We start from the raw sequence: 13,596 nt of genomic DNA, 5'->3' as shown, positions 1-13,596 counted from the left end.
GTAGCATACTATCTAGGTCCTGAAGAAAGCCTTGACATATAATGTCTATGAGGCTGAAACATGTCGACCACCTGCACAGCGCCATAGAGTAGTTATAGGTTTCAACTACCTGGCGTGTTTTTAACATTAACACTCAGACATGTTTAATAAATTTTGTTTTGCCTGAGTCGCTAATTTTAACTATTTTTCACCACAAGCACTGCACAATCACTTTAAACACCACCTTATGAGTAACAACTGGCTAGAGTGTCTATTGTTTCGTCCACTCCGCACCATCATAGAATGGTTTGGGCGGTATGTTTGGATGTTGTAACAACTTTCCCACATGATGATACTCCGCCAAATAAATGGGTGGTTTGATGGGAATATCTCAGCCTTTTGTGACTCTACTCACTCGCTGTAGCCTACCCTTTCAGTTACTTGCATAGACCATTCACCCTAGACCTTTCATTCTCTTTGGTTTATTAAAGATTGTTTGAGGAGATGAGATGTTAGGTCTTTAAACACATCTCCACTGACCCTTAAAAGTTTTTTGTTTATATGTTCCTGGATCTCAACATTTTCCCAAAAGATGGGAAATTACATACGAATACCCACTTCAAACCCACGGCGAGGAACTGCCTCCTCCGGTATGATAGCTTCCATCCACGGCACTTACGTACCAATTTGCCGTATGGACAGTTCCTACGCCTAAGACGTAACTGCACACAAATCCAGGACTACAAAGCACAAGCAAAGGATTTGAAAATCAAATTGCGGAAAAGGGAGTACCCGGAGAAAGTCATCGACAATGCAATGAAAAGAGCAAGAAATAACCATCAGGAGGCCCTGTTGGAAAACAGATCAGAGAGAAACCAGACACCAGCAAGACCCATCTGCGTAAGAACCTACAGCCCTCAAAGCAATGAGGTTGCTAAACTTCTGAAAAAACATTGGCGCATCTTAACAAGTGCCAAACTAAAGATTGAGAAACCCCTGTTTGCACACAAACGAGGCAAGAATCTCAAGGACATGCTAGTACACACCCGGCCAAAAACACATCAGATGCCTCAACTCCATCCACAAGGACTAGGCGGTCATTACCCATGTGGTAATTGTGCGAGTTGCCATCTAACTCAGAAAAGTAAAAATCTGACCTTCAAGAATGGAACAATGTGGGAACAACGCAAACTAACCAATTGCAACAGCAAGAACGTTATATATATGATAACCTGCCCTTGCAGCCTGGAGTATATCGGAATGACGAAGAGACCAGTAAAAACACGAATCAGAGAACACAAGAGCAATATCCGCTGCAAAAAGACAACAACAAAAATGGCAACACATTTCATTGAAACTGGACATTGTGTCAATGACATTAGGTGGACAGTCGTAGAACAACTCCCATCAGAACAAGGACTCTTCGAAAAAGAGCAGAGATGGGTTTTCAGATTGGGAACCAATGTCACAGGTCTAAATGACAATATCCCGTGGGGTCAGCTCATGTAGAATGAAATCCGGGTGGCAAACCTTTTCAAGATAGCCACGGACTGAGATAAATAGTGGTTTATGAGATTTGACTACCCTTCCCCCCCCGGAACAGGTCCCTGACGGTCTACTTATCGCCCAGGATAACAAAATATTTTTTAATACCTGGTTAAAATATGCCGTCTATCCCGTTACACAGGATAATGAATAATGGGGACCACCCTTCGGTGATACCGTGTGACAGTAAATTATGGGTCTGTTCCATAACCAATGCAATACTTATTTTGATAACAATAAGTCTCTGGGCTCTTTGCATGGAATAACGCGCGACTGAGGGTTTACTTGGGTTCCCACACAAGCATATATATTTTACAGTGATACATATGACTGAGTACAATCGACACACAGCGCTTACACTTTACGGGTTAACAGGCACACCGGTAAATGCGCATGCGCCTAAGAAAACCCCTTCTCAGAGAAACACATGCGCGTCAGGACGAACTATACCGCATGCGCGAAGGAGAGACACAGGCACTGCTTCACTGAGGGAACCGACAATGCCCATATATGTGTGTAAGGTCACAACAATCATGTAATTAATCGAGGAAAACCGACAATGACCATACATGACCATAAGGAAATGTGAGTCATGCAATTATCCTATTAGCTCCGGCGCGGGAAAGGGTATAAAAAAGCGAGTCTCAAGATCCCTTCTGGCAAAGTCACCGGAGCCGCGGAGGGATCGATCGGGAGGTATTTCCTCGTAGAAATCGTGAGTAATGGGGCCAAGCACCTGTAAGCGCATTCACCACGATAAATTTTGTAAGTAAGATTAGAATCTGAATATTCCTTTTCTTCCCCCAAATAGGTGCTATTTAGCACACCAGATCCTGACGCATTGGCTCATGAGGTTTTACGGAAATTCCAAAACAGTATGTTGCAAATGTGTATTAGCATGATTTCAATGTTCTCGTTCCTCCTCACTATATAGGGATAGAAACACAACCTCTACCTGTTCCACATTTACCAACAAGGGTGTTATGACCACAAGATGGCTCATGAGTTTTTACGGAGATTCCAAAACAGTATGTTGCAAATGTGTATTAGCATAATTTCAATTTTCTCGTTCCTCCTCACTATATAGGAATAGACACGCAACCTCTACCTGTTCCGCATTTACCAACAAGGGTGTTATGACCACAATATGTTTTCTAACACCAGTTAATAAGTTCCTCATCAAGTGTGTGTATTCTATGTTGTATGTTAGTGTGTCTAGTGTGTTCTTTTTATCAAAGAAAATATTTTTTCACTAACAGCACTATAGTACGGCTGTAGTATGTCACCTGTAAACCGTTGGACATTTTACCATTGGATTTGGAAAAAGAGACCACCAGAAAAAAAATGTTGTCGCCTTTCCTTTGCAGGTTGATGGAAAGACAACGCTCTTCTTTTGATAGGCACATAATCTGCACTATTAATATTTTTTCCTCACTTTTATTAGAAATTGTCTGGTAATAGTTAGAGAAACGTGAGTAAGGTGGGGATTTGTGCACCCCGTCCTGAAGAAGGTGCCTCGGGCACCGAAACATGTTGACGCATACAAAAAGGAGGTAACGTACATTGTTAGCGTTTAAACCTCCTATCTTTTCTATTTTAACAGCACCAGCCCGGGGGCTTATTAAATAATTTTTGGTTACCCCACGAGCCAGGTTCTTTTTAACTTTCACTATTCCCCAAACCCCACGTAACACTCACATTAAAAAAAAACACTTACACCAACATCACACATAGTTCCATACAAGTGCTCCCGCGTCTCCGTAGGTCGCAGCACTCCGTACCCCGTAGAGGGGTACGATGGCCCCGATGATGAAGCATGACACCAAGGGGCCTATTGGTGTGTGAGGGGATATAAAAAACACAGGGTGATTCCCCACTGTGGAGGTGACCCCCTCGTTTCCAAGGAGTGGATTCTAATTGTTTATTTATGTATGCCCAGGGAGGACGAATCCAGTCTTATCTCTCTCTCTCTCCCCCCATTGTTTGTTAAATAAATGTCAATATCGCCACACAAGCTCATCATGTTAATGTTTTCTGCTAGTTACATTTATCTTCTACATTAATTCTCCATGTCACTTTTCAATGACCTAAGCACACCACGTTTCGAGTTATTACAATTTAAAATCCAAACGCTTTGTTATTACCATAAAGGAGTATATGTGGGTATGCTCTACATGTATGATTATAATATACCTCTACAAATAGAAGGCGATTTCCACTACATCACTCCTAGCTCTTCAAGGACCTCCCAAGTATGCTATAGCAATGTTTGATGACGAATCAAGCCATACCCCACAAGCAGTCGCACAAATCATTATATTGTTTGTATGTTTTTTTCTCATGTTTGGTTGAATTGGTTTTCGACCTTGGACCATATATTAGGGGCTTTTAATGTTCTTGTTTCTGATCTGCTGACATCCATCCAATCAAAATATCAGTATTACGCTGCTTCTCGTCTACACATGTATACTTAACCAAGCTTTCAAATGTTAAGTAGCCATGTCTGTTACATGTCTTTATAATATACTCACCTGGAACGTCCGGGGTATGGGGTCCATACACAAATGCCATAGAATACTTGCCCAGCTCCGTCATCATTAGGCGCACATAGTGTGATTACAGGAAACACACCTTAGAGGCCTACATCTCATATTCTGCTGTGTGGATCCATGCTGGGGTCCCGTTCACTGACTTAGACACAAGAATAGACCAACATGGTAAATACACTCTACTCCGGGGTACACTAGCTGGACTACCTGTGGTGTTTGGGATGTATATATGCTCCAAACACAGAACAGAACGTCTTCCTTGCACACCTGTCTACAGTCCCCGCCGATTGGATGATGTACCCCTGGATCCTGAGAGGGCATTACAATGCAGTGCTGGAAGTGGATCTGTGGATCTTTACCGGGCACAGTCACGATCCATGAGGCCAAAGTTCTGCAGACCTGGATGAAGGAATGGACTGGCATAGTCGTAATGCAGAAATGTGTGAATATTCCTGTTGACACCGCAGTTCGAACGCCTGCATACCTCCTCCCTAAAGTAGGGTGTGCTGTCCCCATACTACTGGGCAGGCCTTGGTGACTTCCCTATTAAGCTTGGTAGGGCCCCTTCTAGTATGTCCTCCTCAAGGACACTATTGTTACTCAACACGGAGTATAAAATTCGGAGTAAGGTATTGGCATGCAGGCTTCTCCTCCTGCTCCGTAAAATTATACACACAGACCTATGCAGCTTTCTTCCTAGCCGCAGCACCGCCCTAAACATATGCAGAGTTTATCATACAATGGATGCGGCCAAGGCACACTATCCATGGGCGGCTGCCTCTCATTGGACCTATGCCAAGCTTTTGACACCCTGGAGTAGAATTACATGTTAGCTGCCCTTCGACGCTTCTGAATCCCTTCCAGTAACATGATGGGGTAAATTCTTATACGCCTCCACTACAGCAAGGGTGCAGACGGGCCAACACATTTCAGAAGCCTACCCCATTTTCTGTGGTGTCAGGCAGGGATGCCTACTATTCCCATTTTTGTTTGTGACTCCGGCAGGGGGCACACAACTAGGGAATATCTATTGGGCCCACAATTCATGCGTTGTCCTTGTACGCAGATTACATAATATTGTATTCCAAATACCTTCGTATGAACCTGCCCATAGTAGCACAGACATTTTTAGCATTTGCCACGCCATCTGGGCTTTCCATCAATATTGACAAATCCTATGCTTTGCCCTTTGTGGATATGCCCATCGGCTAAACCATACTCTTTGGAGACAAAGCTATACAAGTAGAGACAATCACATTTAAATACTTAGGCATCCAAAATATATAAAGGCTCACTTGATTTATTGGAGGGGAATCTCCAGAAGGAGATCAACTCACTTGGATCATAGAGTACCTTTTGGACCATGCTCCCACTGTAGGTGGCCAGTCGGCTAGCACTTGCTAAAATGGTAATGCTGCCACGCCGCCTTTATTTTTGGGGAATTTACCAGTGGCTTGTTTTTTTAGATTACTGAACACTCTTAGATTATTGATTACTGAATCCTCTCCTGATAGATCTGGTGTGGGGCACCGTAAGAAGTCAAATGAGTCTTGTCAAACTGCAGTTGTGGTCAGATAGAAGTGGGATGGGGGCTTCAGATTTCAAATCTTATTGCCTAGTGGGACAACTGCAAGGCTCTCCTAATAGCTAGCCAGGTGCAACCTTAAGGAAATTGATTACACACAGCACATGCTGGAGCAAGGCAAATTACACAAACTAATCTGCCCGGCCTTGCACCCCCTCGATGCCCCTTTACTGTTGTGAGTTGGTCTTGCGTATTGGAAAATGGCCGTGCGGCATACTGACCAGACTGTCCCATATGCCCCCAAAATACCGCTGTTGGGACTACACACACTAGCTGGCACTCTAACGAGGAGGTTGTTATCAGTGTAGGAAGGAGGTAGGGGTGGTATACTGTTACGCCACGCAGACTTTACCCATGATCAGGGACAATCAGACTCCTTCTTTCTCATGCATGCGAGCATTACAGGATATGTCAGGCAACTCTGGGCTTCTGACGAGCTTGAACCACCCACACACAAATGTATACAATCACTACATACTATGGGCTTCAGCAGACACCTGATACAATGGCTTTACCCGGGACTTAGAGCACATTTATCAATCTCTCTGACCCCTTTGAGAGACTGTTAGGAGGAGAATGCAGGCTGAGAATTTCGGGACTAAGAATGGGCTTCCCTTCTCGAATGCCCCAAGAAAAATTCTTGTAATTTCAGATTTAAATTCATTCACTTCTCTGTTTTGCACTGTGCATGCCTCACACCACAGAGGCTTCATGCCATGTTCTCTACAGTTTCATCTGAAAAAAGAACAGATGATGGACGAAATGCTGAATCAATCGAACATTCACCCCAGCCACAGATCTGGGTTAAATCCATCATTTTGTTTTGTACACCAGCCCGATTCCAGTTTAGACCCAGCCATATGCAAATCAGTCTTGACCCAGTTCACCATGGGAACAGTCCAGCCTGAACTGCCAGGCCAGATCCTTGCTATACCAGAAACAAGCATCCTAAGAACGGTTTCGGAGTTTCACACCTCATCAGCCGGGATAGCTTGAATCTGGCAGTGTAGCGAGCACAGGACCCACATCTGGGCATACCCTTGCTACTTAGGGCGAGAAATGCTAAAAGAACAGATAATGAACGGAATGCTGAATCAATCGAACATTCACCCCCAGTCACAGATCTGGGTTGAATCCATTGTTGTAGTGCACGTCACACCATTCCAGTTTAGACCCAGCCATATGCCAATCAGTATTGACCCTGTTCCCCATTGGAAAAGTACAGCCTGAACTGCCAGGCCAGGTCCTCCCTGGACCAGAAACAAGCATCCTAGGACCGGTTTCAGGGTTTCACCCCTCATCAGCCAGGATAGCTTGAATCTAGTGGCGTAGCGAGCACGGGACCCACGTCTTGGCATACCCTTCCCACTTAGGGTGACAAATGCAAACAGAACAGATGATGGACGGAATGTTGAATCAATTGAACATTCACCCCCAGTCACAGATCTGGGTCAAATCCATAGTTTTTTTTGCATGTCACGCCATTCCAATTTAGACACAGCCATAGGCCAATCAGTCTTGACCCTGTTCCCCATTGGAAAAGTACAGCCCGAACTGCCAGGCCAGGTCCTCCCTGGACCAGAAACAAGCATCCTAGGACCGGTTTCAGGGTTTCACCCCTCATCAGCCAGGATAGCGTAAATCTGGTGGCGTAGCGAGCACAGGACCCACGTCTGAGATACCCATCCAATTAGGGCGACAAATGCAAAAAGAACAGATAATGGATGGAATGCTGAATCAATCGCACATTCACCCCCAGACACAGATATGGGTTAAATACATTGTTTTTTCATCAGCATGCACCCGATGTCATGACCCAGATGCTGATCTGTTGCATGTGCTGTGGGCTTGCCCTACAATATCCTCTTCCTGGACACAGATCAGTTCTGCATTGGAGGACGTGACTGGGATAATAATTGACAATTATTTGAGAATTGTATTTGGGGTCCCTATCCACGCACTAAGGGTACTAAGGTGTCGCCGCCCATATGCATTCAAATGCCTTGTGAGATTGTGGTGACCTCTGACTCTGCATGTTTTAACTGACTCCCTTTTGAATGTACAACATCATTTTGTGCCTTCTTGTAGCTTCAGAGTATGATGTTTTCATCTCTTCTTGGCACAGAGCAAAACAGCCTTGCTGGATCAGAATGTGTGGGATGTGCATTTGAAAGTGTAAGAGAAGAATGTACTTCTCGGTTTTAGAGTCAAAACACAGAGGTTCGGCCAGCATCCGTCTTGACCTTGGAACAGACCGGTACGGTCAGCTTTGGTTTTGCAATTGACCCAAGTGAGGGTGAATTTGTAGACATTTCTCTCTGTGTTAGTAAAACGTATTAAAGGCAGGAAGTTTTGGCGCTCATACAGAAGCTCACTTGTGAGGTTGATGCACCATCATGAGAACGTTTTGCTGTCCCATTGAGACTTCTCTATGACTGAAAGTGATTCCCAGTCAAGCGGACCAGACTGTTGTTCTAAACTCAAATGGTGATGTATGAGCTATGAGTTTCATTGCTCTGTGATGTTTTCATGGTGAGCTCTTTATAATTAACTATTTCATTTGACTGAGTTTATTGCTGGCATTTGACAGTGTTCGTTTCTTGCATTGGACATCCATCATTATTATCTACTTATGTTTCACTTTCTTGCATTTGACTTATTAGTGTTCAATTATTATTTGCTTGTGTTTTACCAATATTATCTGCTTGCATTTTATCTCATGCATTTGATTACTTGTGAGTGTTTTTTTATTATGTGCTTGTGCACATATATAATTATTTACATTTGCATGTTGATTTACCGGTTTCATTTGACAACTGGAACAGGCTTACTGTTAGAGAGTGTTGCATTAAAAAAAAAACGCGCTTTATTTTTAAACTGTCTTTTTGTAAATGCTTAGCCTCCTTTCCAGGTGCTTTTTCCTGCTTTATTGAGTTCCTCATTTGGCAGTGCTGAATTCCTTTTATTTGGGAGTGTAAAGCAAGACACTGCGGGATTTGTCGATTCAGCACTTCTCCTGGCTGAACGGGCTCCTGACTGGGCAATTCATATCCACGACGGCCCCAGTGATTTCCCACTACAGGGAGGAGGTGGAGCGGTGGGGAATGGCAGAAAGCGATGTTGTCCGACAGGAGGAATACAGAGGGTTATGGAAACGTCCAATAGCAATGGAATGCAATGCACTGTTGAAATCCTTTAAAGCACTAGGGACTCCGAATTACTAAATACTAACATTAGTGTGTACTGTGCACAATACCACACTCACGGTGCCCTAGAGATGCTGGGGCAGATTTACAAGCCCCTTGCGCGCCTTTATCGCCGCTGTTGCGTCACTTTTGTGACGCAGCGGCGGCGCAAAGCCCGCACCATGGTGTGGGGTACTTACAACGTGACACATCTGGGAGATGCATCACTTTGTAAAGCCCTGCGCCACATGTAGGCGTACCTGCGCAGGGGGGAGGCGTTCCGGCACAGGAACACCTCCTAAAAGTGGCTGAGTGAAATCTACAATATTTCACTCAGTCACTTTTCAGACCATGCCGAGTCAAAATCCTGCGCCTGTTTGAAGCAGGCATAAGGTTTGACGCAGCATGTTAGGGATAGGCCACCCCCGAGCCTTGCTGGAGCTGTGTCGCGCTTGCGACGCAACTCCAGCAATGCGCTGCCTTGCAGACAGGGGATACGACACGCATCTGCGCGCCACGGTGCGCCACATTGTAAATGCGACGCATCTGTGGTGGCGCACGGGTGGGCAGATGCAGTGTAACTCTTCTGGCGCATCCCTGCTGATTAGCAGAGATGCGCCAAAAGTAGTAAATCTGCCCCGCTCTCTTTCATATCAGCCCTCCGGTGTGCCTGACAGATAATCCTTACCTAAATGTTTAATGTATAAACTGTCTGTTTCGGTGTTCTTCGTGCACTGGATCATTCCTGAGTCTAATGAAAAGTCTGGTATATTTGGTTGTCCGCTGCCTATCATGTTGCAACAAGATATGTATACGTGGTTTGATGTCCAGTTTATACGGGGGAAGTTTTTTTTTTTTTTTTTAGATATTGGTATATGTCATATGGTTTTGAATGTCTCCTTTAACACCAAAATATCTCATATTTGTACTGCAAAGACTATGTTCCAGATGATGTCTTATGTATCTGTTTTGGCAGGACTACTGTACTGGAGACAAACACTATTATATGTGTTTTCTACTATGTGTGATGTACTCGCTTTACATATCTTTAATTTACTTTGAAAATCAATACAAACCTGTGTGTAAAAAAAGAAATCTAAAACTGCCCTGCTACTGGTGTCATTTCCTGTGCTGCTGCACAAACAAGCAGATTTCCACGGTGCACCACCTAGCACAGTGCAGAGGTCAGTGTGTCCTGTCTGGCTTGTAAGTTGTTATTGAGGCATACATTTCCAGGACAAGTTCCTATGCGTAGACCAACTCAGAATGTTTCCATGCACTGGATGTGGCTGTGTACTGAAGTACACATTCACTGCTTTTGTTTTCTAGAGAAATAAATACAGTTGCCCATGTTTGTGCTTCCTTAAAGTAGGATTCTTTTTTTTATTCAAAGGCTGGTCTGGCAATGTTCATAGGCTGGCTTTCAAGTTGAAACCTACAAGTGTCTGCATTGATCCGCCCCAAAAAAGACCCTTCAACCTAATGCTTTTTTGAGTTGTGAAAAGTTCCCCTTTACAACACAAAACACATTTTGCGCTTGGTAGTAAATAGCATGCACTGCTTTCCTTTGTGTCGGTACAAAGCTTTTGTAAAACTGGGCCCTGGAGTCCTGTTGTGATTGGATGCAACTAAATACTTGTCAGACTTAAGTAACAACTAACTTGTAGATCTGAATGCTATAGTAGGAACAACATGGGACCCACTGTCCTGTCCCTAACCAACAGTGTTGAACATGTCAAAGACGGTGCTCGGCAGTGACGATGAGGAGGGGCTAAGTAGTACAGGGATAGGAGCGAAGGCAGTCACACAGCTTGTCTCATCAGATGAAGGTTCTCTCAGGTTTTCTGCAGTCTTTCACAAGATTGGGCTTTTTATACGTTTTTTTCCATTTCAATAGATTATACAGGAATGGTAACTCTACATGAAATGAGACATATACAAGATTCACTCTAATAACTAATGCATTTTTTTATACATTCAACAAATCAATAGCACAGTAACTTTATCTTGATAGAGCCAAAAGAATAGTCATGGGAATCATCTTGTTCCGATGCGCTGTAGCAGTTGTTAATCATCCATTACGTGAGACACCAATCAGAAGCAAATGTTTACACAGGATTTGCATAAAACACTGTGGAGGCCCAAGGGAAAGTTGTTCCAACACAAGTTTGAGGGCACAACAGAATCCCAGGGGATTATTTACAAGCCCCTTGCACCGCCGATGCGTCACTTTTAACGTGGAAAAAAGTGACGTACCGTTGGCGCAAGGGGATTATAAATAAGCCCCCCAGTATGTAGGTTCAGGGGTACAACAAGAGTCTCACAATCCAAAAAAAGTAATACATACATTTCCATAGTTATTACTAACCTGAGGCCATTGAAGACAGGGCTGGGAGATCTTGAATAATTCCAAGGAAGAGCTGGGCCCAAGCATAGCAAAACAAAGGAAGAGCAGAGCCTTCCTCTTACCAACTGGGAGGGAAGCCAAGCCCATGGTCATCTACTGAGTATGGCTTTTATATATCAGAGAATCCTCAAATCCTGCAGTAGATATTCAAGACCTGGGATCCATGAACACTGCAGAATTTCCTCAAATCTCAATGTACCCTGCCAGTCACAGGGAGTATATGGTCACAGATCTTGGGGTGCCCACTTACCCCGGTCTGCCTGTGCTGCTTGTTCCCCTTTGCGGTCACTGTTTTCTAAGTGCCAGGTGCTATGTACTCTGCTATGCACTTTTGAATGTTTTCTAGTTGGGCAGGTGCATGTACACGGCTAAGCACTTTTCGCCTTATTCTAATTGGGCAGGTGCCATGTACTTTGCTGTGCGCTTTATTTAGTTTATTGGACTATGTACTTGATTTAGTGCACTGTTTCAAGATATGTTTACCTAAGTGCTAATGTTAAAAGGTGGTTCTGATTAGTTAAAACTCCTATTTTTCCTGCTGACCTCAGGGTCGCCTAATGCTTATCTGGTGTTTATTTGTTCAACTGCCCTAACAGATTGTGCTGATTAGTTAAACGTTTCTGTTTCCTGCTGTCCTCAAGGTTGCCTAGTAAACTTGCTTGTTGTTTGTTTAAGCTGCCCTGCCATCTAATTGAAGACCTCCAATCCCTGCCAGAAAAGAGCTTTCTAATTGACAGGAAGTCCTCAATCATTTTTCAGAGGCCTCCAGTGCTTAAAGAGTTTGTTAACTTAACCTTCAATTTCCCTGCCTCGGCCTGAGACCAGAGACCAGAGACAGCCTTCTAATTCACAGGAAACACTCAGGAATCTTCTAGAAGGCTCCACAGAAACAGTTGTATGACACGGTATAAATACATTGTTCAAACATCGTCCCTGCTTGGCTTCATTAATCCGTTTTGGGAGAGAACATCCTCCTTGGGTTCCAAACACTGCTACCTGCAACAAGAATAACCTGGACCTCTTCACCTAGAAGCTAGGAGCCAGCCAACCCCTTGGAACTCCATCTCTTTGAGACAGCTTCTAACAATGATGAACCCTGGAATCTGGTTGATCTGCTGGCATCGCCGTGCCCCCATCCACTCCCCCCTTGCCATAACTACAGCCATATTTTCGCTATTTAATGCTCCTGCTATTTTGGCCCATTATATGGACCGCAGGTTAGTGCACTTACTGGGCACTTCTAGTTTTGTTTCCCCTTTTTTTCTGACTGAAGGACTGTGCCTTGCCACTAGAACTTGAGGGGGCGCTGCTAAGAAGGATTAACATCCACCTGCAATTCTTTTCACTGGAGCTCAAGGTACACCAGAACCATCGCTCTCTCCAACCCCCTCTGCCCCAGGGTTAGTTATCGGTATAAGTCATCTCTTCGGATACTATGGATTAAACTCAAGGGGAATGGTGGAAGACCTTCACTTCCACAAATATTCTGGGAATGCGGGTCATTTGCCCTTGATGTGACACCCGCAAAGGTACAGGACTGGCTGTGCTGATGACGGGGGATGTCACAACTGGGCAGCATATATGAAAAAGCCACAATTCTGGGAGACATGACTCCTGCCACATCATTGTGGATTACATCCTAATTAATAATGCCTTGAGCAAGGGGTGGTGCAGCGGTCAATAACTCCCAGGACCAGAGGGGTGTGGCCAAGTCCTTATTTTATTGCCAGCACCTTCTGAATGGAGTCCAGTATGTCTACATTTTGCAGGGACTGATAGGAGAATCTTGCTAGCCTCTCTTCTGAACTACCCACAAATCCCATTTATGTGTCGATATCTCCTCTCACTATGATTGATTTGTTCCTGCTGCACTTTTATTTACCTGAAATGGGCTGTGTTTATATTCTTCTGTGAAAGGGCATGCGTGTGGTATGAGCTAAACAAATCCACAACAAAAGAGCTCTGATAGACTGCTTGGCATCATCCCACTCCTTCTTCAGACAGTGGCTGATCATAGGATTCCAGGGTAGATGTGATTCATCAGCCCTGCCCTAACGGCCTCCCTCATGTTGAAAAATACAACCCCAAGACATGCACCCCAGAAAACCAGCTGTAGGGCATGAATAAGCACTATGTAGACTTGCACTGACAAAGCGAATTACTCCGTTGCATTTTGAGTCCTCAAAAAGCACAATAACTTAAACTTGCTGCAGTGAATAAAGCTAAATTGAAAAAACAATTACTTTCTGTATAAAATGCATCTATGAGACGAAAAGAATGTCATGTGTGAAGATACAGTGCTCTTTTGAGAAGTAAAATAATCCCTCGTGGATAGCAATGCAAGTA

The sequence above is a fragment of the Lissotriton helveticus genome, chromosome 6 (assembly GCF_964261635.1).
Source record: "Lissotriton helveticus chromosome 6, aLisHel1.1, whole genome shotgun sequence".
NCBI classification, from domain to species: Eukaryota; Metazoa; Chordata; class Amphibia; order Caudata; family Salamandridae; genus Lissotriton; species Lissotriton helveticus.
The sequence above is the reverse complement of the archived record's forward strand: the minus strand, read 5'-3'. Positions refer to the sequence as shown.